At 41.2% G+C, this 14,064-nt stretch overlaps 1 non-coding gene across 1 annotated transcript; it reads left to right on the top strand.

The window, feature by feature from the left end:
- The first annotated feature begins 5,373 nt into the window (after window positions 1-5,373).
- TRNAI-AAU (transfer RNA isoleucine (anticodon AAU)) lies at window positions 5,374-5,447 on the top strand. Its single transcript has one exon. It is a non-coding gene; the product is annotated as a tRNA-Ile (tRNA).
- Window positions 5,448-14,064: the final 8,617 nt, after the last annotated feature.

Raw genomic sequence — 14,064 nt, forward strand, 5'->3', positions numbered from 1 at the left:
ATTATATGCTTGTGGCTTCAAGAAATAATTGGTTCAATTTAATCGCATAAAAATTATAGTCCTTTTTAATTCTTTTCAAATGGAACTTTAATGACCACTGGGTGCCTTGCAGAACAGAGCAGAAGAGAGGATGTCTGCATGGACAGGAGAAACAGGAGGGCCAGAAACAGCAGGTTTTACAGGTCTAATAAAAAATGATCACTATGGTAGTGGTTTTTAATGGACACTTGTCTAATCACAAATTGGCCTTTCCATGTGGAAATATTGGGAATTCTAGCAAAAACACTTAGTAGCACAATGCAGACTGGAGGTATAGAGTGCCATTTGTAAAACTTCACTGAATAGTAGGTGGATCTTGGTTTAGTGCAAATAACTGTTTTGGTGTACTGGTCTTCTATGTAAGCTCTGCAGCTGGGAGGAGGGGTAAAAACTTAATTGGGGGAAAGAAGCAATTTTGGCAACTTCACAAAAAAATAAGTTTGAATTAGTCTTTTTTTGGATGGGAAAAGCACCCTGTTACTTGGTTTAGGATATTTCATGGGGTTTTTGATGGTTTATAATTAAAATCTAGTACCCTGTGAAACACACCTTCCTGAATATTACAGCTTGAAAGAACTACACTGTCCAGCTTCCTCAGAACGCAATTTATTTTTATAAGGTTGTTCTGCAGTCTTTGCTTAATAAATCAAGAATACTCACCAGCAAGCAGGTTTTCTTACTTCTTACCATTCTGAGGTGTGGGTTTGGTGGGGTGTTTTTGGGGTTTTTTTGTGTGTGTGTGGTTTGGTTTTTTAGTTGCCTTTTTTTTGGTTGGTTGGTTTTTTATTTTTTAATGAAAGCCACCAGGAAACTGACTTTTAGCAAATAGCTAAACCAGAATGAAGTTTCAAACTACTCTGGAGCAATAGTTAATTTTCATCTTCAAATTGTAGATGTAAATTAATCAAAAATGTCAAAGGATGAGTGTTGTTTGATGAGGCTTAAACTTACAAATTTCTCTGAATAGAAGTCAAGAAAATCAAACTATTTCTGCCTGCAAGAAAGTGTCACTTGAACTGGATGCGAAACTTATGTAGCCTTATCCATTCTGCCCATCCATAGCAGAACAAAGCAAACAGACACTAGTGTAAAATGGAGAAGCTGCCAGCAATTTCAGCACTAATAATGAGATGGTGTTCATAAAAAGTCATCCTGCTGATCCCTGTAATTCTAACTGTAGGCTTAATGTGGCATGCGAAATGTTAAACTGGTGCCTGGTGTTAGCTGGAAGCTGAGAGCTGCAGAGCATCTCAAAACATTTTCCAGGGGAACAAACCATATTCAGGAACTGTGATACAGGTAAACAAGCCAAATGTCTTCCTGGTGGTATCTTCTAACACCAGCCTGGGCACTAAAACCATACTATCAAGGATTCAATTCAATGTGCTACCTGCTGGGGGGGATAGCTGTATGTGCATAGCTATGCTATCCTATGGGTGTAGTCGGATAAGAGGATGCACTGCGTGTGCCATGGAGAAAATTCAGGTCTTCTGACTTCTGGTGTCCTTTGGATAGCTTAATCCTATGTAAGATTAGAGAAGAAATTCTTTACTGTGGGGGTGGTGAGACACTGGAACAGGTTGCTTAGAAAAGTTGTGGATGTCTCACCCCTGGGTGTGTTCAAGGCCAGGTTGGATGGGGCTCTGAGCAACTTGGTCTAGTGGAAGGTGTCCCTGCCAACAGCATGGGGGGATGGAACTAGATGATCTTTAAGGTCCCTTCCAATGTAAGCCATTCTATAATTTGTGGTAAAATTGGCCTCAAGTAAGCAATGCAGACATTGCAAAATCAGTGTTTATAGTTGGTGGTTCATTGCTGAAGGGAGTTTTCCTCTCTTTTTGCTGAGAAGCTATTGTTCAAAGCATGACATTGTTGCTACTGTACCAGGAACTTACTGTGGTGGTTTTGCCGGATATAATGCCCTATTTCTAGATGTGATATTTGAATCTGCAGGCTCCAAACACTGATAGTGGTTGGACAAAAACTGTCATCTTGACTGTTTTAGTAAAAACTCACAGTATCTATTATTAAAAATTCTGTAATTATAGAGTTCTAAATTTCAACACACATTTTATGACCACCAACTGTTTACTTTGATTGGGGCAATCATAATTTTATTAAATACAACATTATGGGTCTTTATTCTGTTTGGATGCACAGACATATGCAAATAACCTGCATTAGTATTTTTATGACTGGGATTTCAATGACAAGCTTATCAATAAATCCCTGCATAGTGTTCAGACTGATAACATTACTTCTCTCTACCTTTTTGAGCAGCTAATGAATTTTTTCCCTTAGTTATCAATTCTGAATTGGTAATAGATTAGAAAAAACAGGACATGGCTGTGGAATGCCTAAAGCTATTCTTTGTGGTTTACTTGCTCCTTCAGATCCGTTGTGGGTTGGGTAGTGAGCAGTGACCAAAGATCACTTTGTCAGATGCCTCACTGGTCTATGTGAAATAAGACCTTACCGTGTCCTGCAGCACAGGCACTCGGGAAGGAGTACAGGCAGAGAGAAGCCCATGAGCGTGCTCTGTTCTACTTTCTACCTAAATACCTTGTTTGTCAGGAAGATGGTCTTGCTTTCGTACACAGACAGGGTTCACGATGGCAGGGCCTGCGGCAGTATACAATATGTAATACAGGCAGGAGCACAGTGGGAGTGTGAAGTTTATATAATTCAGCAATTTATTGCCTGTGAAAAGGAAAAGAAGTAATTTGCTTGGCTGCAGAGGTAGGAGCATCTTTCTCATCTTGAACAGCACTGAGTCTGAGGAAAACATAGTTTTCCTTTGTAGACAATAGGCTGAGATACAGCTGTTGGGACTCCAGCTCTAAGTACAGGCAGCGCAAGTTGTACTGGGGATAGCTGGCAGTATGGAATACTCACTGTACTCACTGCAGTGCCCTGCTGGTTGCCACCAATGCCAGTGGTGTGCCAGGGATGGAAGGGAGTGGGAGAATTCAGGGTGAGTGGTGTGAAATGGGTAGATGCTGCAGGACATGTGGTAGGGAGAAAACAGGTAACTAAAGAGAAGATCTGAGGCACAGCTCAAGCACCTGGACCACCTTCATTCTTCAGTGTCCTGCTATCTGTGCCCTTGAGTGCTAAATATAGTTGCTTTGGAAGAGACTCTATAAAAAGGTAAAGTTATGAGCGGACCATTATTGTAGATCTTCTACATGTGCTGTAAAAGTCCAAAATAGTTGAGATGTCCAGCTGAGGCTTTGGATTAGCAAAACCCTTACAGCTCAGATTCTATTTGATAAAGTACTTGTGAACACAACTCTTTAACACCAATGGTGCTGGAAAATCCTTGCAAATACTTTGTATTTACAACCACCAAATTCCATAACGGTACAGATATCCACTATATAGCCTGATAACAGTTTCTTATTCTAAGCTGGTTTGGTTTTTTGCTTGAGAGTATGGATCCCACACCCTGGAGAGAAACCAGAGTTTACTGTTCAATTAGAAAATTTTATTTTCTTGGAGGCAGCATTGATCTCCTGGACTGTTAATGTTATCTGTCACTGTCTAATCACAGAAAATCTGTTGCTTGTACAGCAGAGCCTGAATGAGTCTCTCCTATAAAGGTAGGATATTATTTCTGTGTGTGGAAGAGGGTTTTGGAACAACAGGGATTAAACTTTGGGGGAAAAGACAGGTCTGCTTAGCCTTACTACAAGGTAGTGGAAACAGACAGCCAAAGAGAATCTAGGCTTTATCTTGCATAATTGGGCTTGATTTGATTAAAAACCGATGGTGGACAGCAGTGAATTGAGGCAATATATTACTGTCATGAGGTACTTCTGCTGAAATTGTGGTGAGAAAGTCAAGAAAGCTTCTCTGTGGAGCAACTGACCAAAAAATGATTATGCAACTGTTTCTTACCTACAACCAAACTGAGAATCCATTTGCCAGATGCACAAAGGTCTGCTATTCCTATACCTGCCAATTATGCCCTATCTGTCAGTCTGGAGAGCACCCAGACTCCATAAGCCCCATGCTGCGGCTTGTTTGGGAGAACATCCAACAGGAGTTGGATGATCTTTGAGACTCTCTTCCAGCTCAGGAAATTCTATGATTCTGTTTTCTTTCTGCCCTTTCACTTGTCATCTTTGTCTTAAGAGTCCATATGTGACCTTGCTGTTGAATGTTTGAGTGAGTTTAGCCTCACACAGAGTGACATTTCCCAGAAAACATAGCTGGTTATCAAGATCCCAGAGCATATGTGCTTCCTGACAGTTGGCTGGTTGCTGCTTCATGGACATGAATACAAGAGGCGAAGGAGGAATGACAGTTTGGAGTCTGTAAATGATCTGACCAGTTCGCTCCTGGGGATGAAGGGTTCTGTGAGGAAGCTGGGCACAATGAAGTCTGGGGAATTTGGTCACTTTGAGGAAAGTGCTGACAGCTGAGGCTAACAGCAATAAAGTGGAAGGGATGGTGTGAGTGTGGGCTAGAAAATCATGGCACTGTCATCCCAGTAGTCCCAAGTCAGTGTCTCTCATCCCAAGCTGTGATATAGATATTCTTTGGACAGTTTCTCTGTAATGAGCTCTACCAAGAAGACCAAGCATTTGAAAAGCTTGATTTTTATTGCAGTCTAAGACAGGAAAATCAACATTGTAAAACTGAAATCTTTGACTGTGTAAAAGAAAATAGAGATTAAAAAGAGATCGTGAATAATTCCTCCCTGTGTTACTGTGTACCCTTCCAGGGAAGGTAAGTGTTTTTAGGCTCAGTCTCATTCAATTCTGTGCCAAGTGAGTTTCAGGAGATGCTGGCCAGCCGCGCCTGCTTCCGGGTCCATCAGAGCACAGGCTGCGGGTCTGCTCCGAGCTCCTGCCGCCGGCCGTGCGAGTTTTGCTCATTAACTCGGGCGGGAAAGGATCCCGGGAGGTGCCTCTCCCAAGCCCCTTGCTTAGAGCAGCACTGCAGGTGAGGGCAGGCCTGGACGCTGCCCAGGGCTCGTCCCAGGTGCTCGGAAAACCTCCGAAGACGGAGACTGTCCGGCCCCACCCTGGAGCCTGTGCCGTCCCCTCCCTGTCCGCACTGGGACAAAGTGTGCTCGTGTTCCCGTCCCGGCCTGGATCCCTGCTCGTCCGAGGGAGCAGGAACATCCCGTGTCACGAAGGGCCCTGAGTGCCGCCGTAAGGAAACACGACCGGTGCAGGGGACCACGGCCATAAACCCCGAGCAAGCGGCGCCGGCCCCGCGGGTGCTGGTGCGGTGACAGCGCCGAGCCCGGCTCCGAAGCGCGGGTAGCGCCGCCTCCCCCAGGGACACAATCGGAGTGACTCCACGCACGAGTTGTATCAGATCGGCCGGTTAGCTCAGTTGGTTAGAGCGTGGTGCTAATAACGCCAAGGTCGCGGGTTCGATCCCCGTACGGGCCACTATCTTTTGTGTCCGTCCGACCGGAGCTGCTCCTGGTCCCGCTCCTGCGGGGGTGTTCGGCCCGCGGCCGCACACGTGGGAGCCCCCGGCGGGAAAAGAGCGCCCGCGGGCGGGAGAGGCTGGAGCCCGGGGGAAAGAAGACAATCAAAAGCTAGCAGGAGAAGGTGTACGCGTGTAGGCAGCCGTCTTTTAAATCTTCCCGCAGGAGTCACCAAATACGCAATACGTTTTGCCTCGGAGCATTTTATTCATGTGGTTCTACTAATTAGCGTTAAGCCTGAAGGAAGCTTGCAAGAATTCAGGTGCTCTTCGCTCCCAGTGAATAATCACAGGGAACAAGAGCGTCGGGTCTTTGCCTCATTGCATTAGTGTGATTCTGGTAGCTCCCTGTCACAGGCTGGAGGCCACTGGGGTTTGTTTTGGGTTTGGATTTTTTTTTAATCCTTTAGAGCAGGAGGACAAGCAGATCTCCCTTGGCAGCCTGTTTTTTAATAAAATGTTCTGAATTCCATATAGGGCATACGCAGACTTGACAGGTACAGTGTAATCTGAGTCTTAATTTTTATGAGTGTTCTGTTTATTCAAGAAAAAAGTCCAGGCCAATATATGGTGTTATAATAGAGTGCTGTGTCTGCAGGAGTGGCCAAGATAGATCCCTGCTGGCTTAACTGACATCTATAAGGGCGTTTTCTATCTAAGAAACTTCTCTTAGAAGCTCAAGACAGTTATTATTTTTGTCCAATCTACCTCTGAAATGAAATGAGGTTTCTTCAGAGGTGGAAAACTCTGTATTGCAAATGTTTTCCTTGTAGAAACCAGCGATTTTGATATGAAAGATGACAGGTCACAGCTACTTTGTGAATATGCTTTAACAGCATTCTATTGACTTCTTTTATAAATTTGCTAATATGCTCCTTCACTATCCAGGCCTGTTGCTTGAGGCTTCTTCCAACTGCAACATCTGATTCAAAATAAGTGATTAAAAATAAAAAAAAAAAAAAGAAGGAAAGCAAGTGACATGTCACACCAAAGTCAGAGTTTTGACATTACACATTCCCCACAGTGTCACCAAGGTACCACAAGGGCACATGAGAAGTGTTGCTCCAAAGTCACAATGTAACTTGTAAATCATACAGATGAATATTCACATTATCTAGTGTCCAAACTGCTGTCATGGCTCCATCAGATGTCACAGGAGAGTAATGTGATGCTGGTTTGATGACCTTTTGTGTTGCAGCTCCACTCAGTCATCCTTCTCAATTCCTTTGGGTCTAGCTATAGTGGTCACGACTTGACTACATATAATGACATCCATTTTAAATGAGAATGAAAGGAGAAACAACACCATGTCCTGCTTCAGAAAAAAGAAAAAATCTGGGAACAATACGGCTTTGTTTTATGTTTCCCACATTAGGAATCAGATTTTTATTGCAGCTATGTTGCTATATAGCCAAGCCCTCACTGTAAACCAAGGTGATGCAATGGGTCCTCAGCCACTTTTTCAGCTTGAGTTGCTTATATTCATTGTGGGTTTTTTGGCGGTCAGGATTGTATGGGCATATTTTCCCTAAATTTAGTTTCAGCAGATGGTTGTCAGATTGTGAGGGTCAGCCATTGTTCCTAGGGGAGTAATTCCAGAGTCCCTTCTTCAACCACACAGCTAGTCAGAGAATAAAAAGAGATTAAAAAAACAAACCCATATAGTGAAATAATGCTCTTGTGAGATTGGCAGAGGAATTTCTGTTCTGACGCTCTGCAGTGGCAGATGCTGGGGCATTTTCTGGGGTTAGTGTTCAGTGTTTCATTTAACCTGTAAGCGGATTGCATGACATCAAGGCCAAAATGAGTATCAGTAGTTGTGAGGTGTGAAGCACAGCTTCTCTGCCCACAGCAGGCAGTGATGGAGAGGATGAACCTCTTGTTGCCTATGACAATGCTGACAGCTGAGGAGAAACCTAATCAGCCCAGTCAAACCTCTTCCTTAATTGAGTGTTTCAGATATTAGCTATTGCATTTTGGAGTTACACAGACCAAATAAGTTAATTAGTTTCTTCTTCTTCACTGTGATGTCTACATTTTTCTTCGCATGAAATACAACCAAGAGGGCTATTAAGTCCAAAGAGTCGAAGGTAGCCAGCAAGAAGGTTCACATTACATTCATTTTAGTAGCTGTGTATTTATTCCCTCAGTGATGTTCTGAAGCATTTTCCAACCACATCATTCGTTAATTTTATAATTTTTTATGTTGTATTTATTGCTAGAGCATCTAAGGGTTTTTTGCCATTGGGATGCTTTTTTTTTTCAGTTTTCTTTTAGGAGTCTTAATTATGGTGAAAATCTGAGTGGCGAGGATTCATCAGGTATATCGATACAGCAAAGCACAGATACAATTCAGAAACATCACTATTGCAATTAAAGGCAGGATGTGGTGGAAGGAGCTGCTTTTTAGATTAAATTGTGTGCAATAAAGTTGTAAGCATTAATTGTATTATAGGTGAAGTGTATCCTTTGCTTAAAACTGGGGAGTGTAGTGTTTACCTTCCATGTACTAGAAAAAAAAATGGCAGCTCCATCAAAAACCCTGAGCCTGTCCTGACCACAAACAAAGGTTCTCATTTAGTGGTGTTGTGAGTAGAGATGCAGGTGGGAGGGGGATGAGGAAATGCCATGGAAACAGACCCGGGAAGGAGCCGACAGCCAAGAATGTGGCTGAATAGGCAAGGACAGCCTAGTGCTGCGAGCCCAGGGTCTGCCTAAAAGGAGCCGGGAGCTGTAAGGAAAAGCCCAACAACCAGCCCCCTGTTTGGGTTCTCTGGTGTCTCAGAAACGGGGGTTATTCACGAAAGGGGACATCATGAGAGGGACACTGGCTTCCATTTTCTTTGCAGCTCAAATAATAAGGACCCTGATTTTTTATCTTGCAGTTTATGTCAGAATAGAGTAACTATATTTGCTGCTGAAGCTGAAGAAATATCTTCAAATTTGTATTCTTAGAAAGTAATTGCTAAAATGAAGTATAAGCAAATTTGAGTAATGTGTTAGAACCTGAGAAAGTGTGATAGGCTGAACTTGAACAGGAATCAAATCTTTGCTGTTGACATACTCGATAAAAGGATTAAGTAACTTTGTAAACCAAGTATCTGGCAATTTTTTCCACAGTTTTGAACAAATGCCTGCCTGTAGTTACTAAGTTTAAACAGCTGAACACTCTGTTTTTCACTGTGTAAGAATTCACCTTCAGTGCCCATAGTACAACAGGGCCACATGGAGGTCACTAAATTCTCATTTAAACATACAGAACCAGTGCCATATAAAACCTAGTGAATGATAAGTGTGGAAGTATCTGCCTTCTGGTGTGTGTTTGTACTTGTTCTACAAACAGTAAAATCTCTAAAAAGAAAGAGGTCATATATATTGATGTATCCTACCTGTACAACAACACTGTATTGAGCTCATCTGCATACCCTCTGGGGTAGATGAACTCCAGTAAAGAAAGTAACTAGTCTGGTGATGAGTTAAAAAATAAATTAGTCATTATAATCTGTTTAAGTATGAATTTATTTCTGCTAGACTAAAAGTATGCTGAGACTTCCCTAGGGTGATAGAACTTTTAAAAGTGGCAATTTCTGTCTAATATTGGTTTTAATGAGGAAATTGGATTTTCTCATTTCATGTGTATATACTTCAGTTCTTCTTCAGCTTTGTTCTCTAACAGATAGATTTACAACAACTCTGACAGAAATGTAGAGAGGAGGGTTGGTGGGGGTTTTTTGTTGTTTTTGGTTTTTTTTGTTGTTTTTTTTTTTTTTTTTTTTAAAGCAGCTGAGGCTCTAAGCACCTGATGTTGCAGCAACAGATAGAAAATAAATGAGCAATCTGAAACATTTTCCTTTTAAGAAATGAATCTGAGATACAGTAACTCTGGCATTTTGTGTGCAACAAGGACAAGATTTTGCTGCCTGCATACACCTTTTCATCTTGTCTCCTTTTAGGTAGCTAATATAGAAAAAAGCTGCTGAAGACAAGCTGATTGATTAGAAGTTTAATTTTTTTCTTGAGGAAAGAGTGACTCTGCAGAGATCAGTAACTAGAGAACTCCAACAGACTGTTCTCTTCAGATTCTGGATTATGTTCGTAGTTCACATGATGCCTATACTCCCTCCTGCCTGTTGTGTAAATCACCAATGCAAATCATTCTCCAGTTACTTCCTGTCATACATAGCAATCTTTTTACTGCTAGATGCTGGACAGAATCCACTTTGTTCTTTGACAGATTTTGTAGGTTTGTAAGGGAAAAAATGGGACTTCAGTTTGGTCAGAAGTCCAGTGAGACTTAGCAAAGAATAAAAATGGGCTTTGTAGAATGCAGCTTTACTTCTCCTCTAGGCCAGTTTTGTTTTCTGGCTACAGTTGTACTTTTTGTCCTCCACAATCAAAGGCAAAACTGATTGTAGATTTGGGTCATTGCCTGGCAGTTGGTAAGAAATTTGAGGAAAATGACATGATTATAATGATCAGTAAGGGAGGGAAAGTCAACAGAGGGTGGCAGGAGCCCAGAATAGAATCAACTTTTCTTATGGTTCTTCTACTCACTGCGTATAAAACTCAGGCTGTACCCCAGCTCTCATCCTAATTGGGAGAATGATGGAAAATATGTCTAACCAGTTACTTATTTGGGATGCTGTTAACGGACAGGGAGATTAGCCAGAAGCCTCAAGAACTTTTAATTCTCTCTTCTGGTGTTGTATAATGGTCTTCTGCACTTTACTTGATCTCTTGATCTCTAGTTATTCAATTTTGATCACTAGAAGGCTTAATTCTCAATAATGGTATGTTTCTTCTGGGACCTTAATGTAAATGGAAACAGTCTTCTGGAACTTCAAAGGACAAAATGTTACTCCCAGGTTTCCCTAAGAGAGAAGTGTCTACAGTTTGGTGCTGTACAGGAACTCCTTGCTTTAGAAAACCTTCACCATAACTTTAATTAGAGGTATCTATGAATTAGAGAAGCCTCTAATTCCAGTTAGAGTTTGGACTATGTGTGTAGGTAATAGTGGTTCATATTTCCCTTGTTTTTTCCTTAAATACTTGGGTCTGGAATATCTGTGGTATATTGTGCCAATTTTAATTCTTTCTAAAACATGTGACTCTCCAGTTTGAGGCTGCCCTCTTTATTTACAGTTATTATACTATGTCTGGTCTTTCTTCCAACATGTTTTGTTTTGTTTTTTGTTTGTTTGTTTGTTTTCCCTTCAGCCTGGGCTCCTGGGATTTCATATTTGCTTATGAATTCTAGTCTAAGCAATTTGTCCTCCTATTGCCTAGTCCTAATTCACACCTTAAACCTGGGCTTTTCTCAGGTGTACACTTATAATCCTTTACTGTGGAAGGCACTTTGTTTTTTAAAGATGAATACTTCTTTGATCCCAAAATGTTAACTTTTATTTCTTTGTATTAAACATTTTATATCTGACATTGACTCTGTCCAACTATGCAGGCTTTGTAGCTGCTACTTCAGTGCAGATCAACAATTTTCTTTTCTATCTTCTTTTTTTCCATGTTGAAATGTGTTGCAACTGTTCTGTTTCATTGAAGTGTATCACATACCTAGCGCAGGTTCAAACCTGAGGGACTGTGAAGCGTAAAGTCTCGTATTATCAGTCCCCTTAGGCAGTTACTTGCTGCAGTGTGTTTTCTCTGTGGCTGGTTTGCACTTCTTTCCATTTGACATAAGTTCTGAAAGGCTTCATGCTGGAAATAGAAGAAGAAAGAATTATTTTCTATTTATAACATCTGAAGAAGGGGAAAAACCTTTACATCTGTGAGCGTTTCAGAATTTTCTCATGTATTGTAGGTGTAGTTCAAATGGTAATGTTGCCTATATATTCTAACATAAAATTTAAAAAAGAATGATATAACTTTCTTCCAGACAGATTATTTTTTCCTCAAAGTGAGGGAGTAACTATTACAGAACAGTGAATTTATAACATTCATCTTCCTTACATATGTAATTTTTCAAAGAACAGAATATTAATAGGACATCAGAAGATCTCTGTTTAGGTGGAAAAGGAAGAAGGAAGCAAATTTTCACATGTTTCAGTGCAACTACACATTATGATTCAGCACAGACTACTCACATCTAAAAGCCTGTGTTCTGAGGTTGTACAGTTTTTCATCAAATGCCCAGACAACATCATAACCCTCTGCAAGCTTGCACTCAATAGGCTGGCAGTGGTCCAAATGCTGTCAGAAGCACTTGCACAAACACAAAATGTTAGCTTTTTCTTTGCTTTATTTTCTGCCAGTCACAATTCAGCAGCATTCCAGATTATACACCTTCTGTTAAGTAAGGGGAAAGGAGTGATGAATACCTTCAGAAGGAAAATCATGATGCAGTGGCATCAGTTAAGCATCGTCTTCCTCTCTGGTTAGTTCTAGCATCAACTGATTCTACTTAGCTGCCTGATTTGGATGATCAAAGATGATCAAGATCATCCTGTTTGCTCACAGCCACAAAGCCTGTTAAGATAAATCAAAAATTACTCCAGTAATCTGAGGGGGTAAAGGGGGAAACTAGGTTAATGATGGGGAAAGGACAGAGCAAAGGGGGAAAATCACAATTATCACAGCTAAATATGTACTATCTCTTCATGCTGCATCAAATTGCACTGAAGGATACTTTCTGTTAAAATTTGTTAGTAGCATGGGGTTTTATTTCCCTTTGCCATCTAGTCCTTGTCTATAAGCTGAAAATGGGCTGGGGTATTCATATACACTTGTTGAGGCTGTTGTTGGATTTCCATGTAGCCAAAGGGTACATCAGTGTAAGGAGGTGAGAAAACCAGCTTGTCTTTTAAGTCTTCTAGAAGCAGCTGAGGCAAGACTGATTTATCTCCAGGAATGATGATGATGGATGTCAAAATTATTGATGTCCTGTTCTGGAAATCATGGAAATAAAGTGTTTGCTTCTTAGTAATGCCTGTTGAAGAGGGTGTTTTTGCTGCCTCCTTCCTCTTCTATTCTTTGTCCAGCAGGAGAGGGGTTCTGAAGAGCAAACCTTACTTCATTTTCCTGTGGCCAAGATCACTGCAGCTGACCCATAAGGTCTGTCTGAGTTAAAAAGCCTCGGTCTCAGACCACTGAATGCCAATGCATGACTTTGGTTGTGTGTGTGCTAGTTCAATGCCAGGACCCTTCCATGGACAGTGTCCTTCCTGCTGTTGCAAGCTGCAGCCTTTGCCCCTGATGCTCAAGCAGTGGCAAGCACAGGCACTTGGGCCATTGGTGCCCTGGAAATAAAAGTTGGAAATTAGGTGTTACAGGCAAACCAAACTCTGAGGTGACTAGGGAATGATAACAGAAGTTTATAAGGAGAGTCATAGAAATGGTAAATGAGGAGTGATTGCTCTGTGTCTCTCAACAGGGCAACAAATGCAACTCATTGGTGACAGATCAAACCCAATATTTGGCACATCCTCATACAGTGCACACTTGAAGTTTTCCAGGAGGTGAACAATTTGCATGGTCACAGAAGTGATTCAGTCAGTTCAAGGAGAGACTGTTCAGGGAGTTCAAATGCAAAAGCCCTGGGCAGCCCATGGAGGCCTCTGGGCTGAAGGCTAATGAACAGAGAGGAAGGGTGGCACTGCAGAAGCAACCTGACTTGCTAGTTCAGTTCCTAAGGCTCCTCTGTTTCTACAGGTGGACAGAAGACACAGGGTTGGGTGGGCGTTGGGTCCATGTGCTCTTCTCACAAAACGCTATTCCAGACTGCAGGAAGATGCAGAAGGTGGTATACTGGGCCAATGTTTTGTTTTGGACGAGAGGAAACAGCAGAGACAACTGCCTTTTGAGGTCAAAGTCTGTCCTGTTATCTGCTAATTGATTTTAATTTTTTTTCAGTGACCTGAGCAATACAGATATGCTATCCTTATTATTTTTACTTAATATCATAGATTTTTTTACCCTCTTTAGGTAATGATAATCTAGTTTAAGAAAGCTTTTTTTTTCAACGTTTTGTATGTTTAAATACATGTATGTATATTGTTTGTATGTGTATGCATATATGCATATGTGTATCCATATTTGTGTGAACTTGAAAAAATCAGTTGTTTTTTAACCACTCTGCTGTAGTGGAAGCAGCATCAGGTAAATCAGCTTCCAAGAACTTGTTTTCCTTAAAGTGTGATATTTACATAACGTGAAGAGTGACAAATTAAAACTTTGACAACTTGATCCTTAGTTTTTCTCAGGTAAGGTTTTCTGAAAATTCTGGGAATAGCACAATATGCATCATTCAGGCTTTTCATGAGCTACTCGTGTTTGCAAAGGCAAGGCAAGTATCCCAAGTGTAGCTATTGTATTAGAGCTGATTAATAATATTTGTAAAGTAAGCAGGGATAAAGAACACTGAAGCTAATTTAAGAATCAACCTGATAGATGGCTCAGGATAAGCGTTCTGCATTTCTGTGGTTTCACAGTGAATCTGGTCATCTGCATGCTAACTTCAGGGCCATAGGAGTATGGGACTGGGAAAGGCATGGATAATTAAGTCCATTCTTCTATTTCAGGCAACAGCATCAATTAATCATATCACAAAAGTATTAAATCCCAATT

The sequence above is a fragment of the Pithys albifrons genome, chromosome 1 (genome assembly GCF_047495875.1).
Source record: "Pithys albifrons albifrons isolate INPA30051 chromosome 1, PitAlb_v1, whole genome shotgun sequence".
Taxonomy (NCBI): Eukaryota; Metazoa; Chordata; class Aves; order Passeriformes; family Thamnophilidae; genus Pithys; species Pithys albifrons.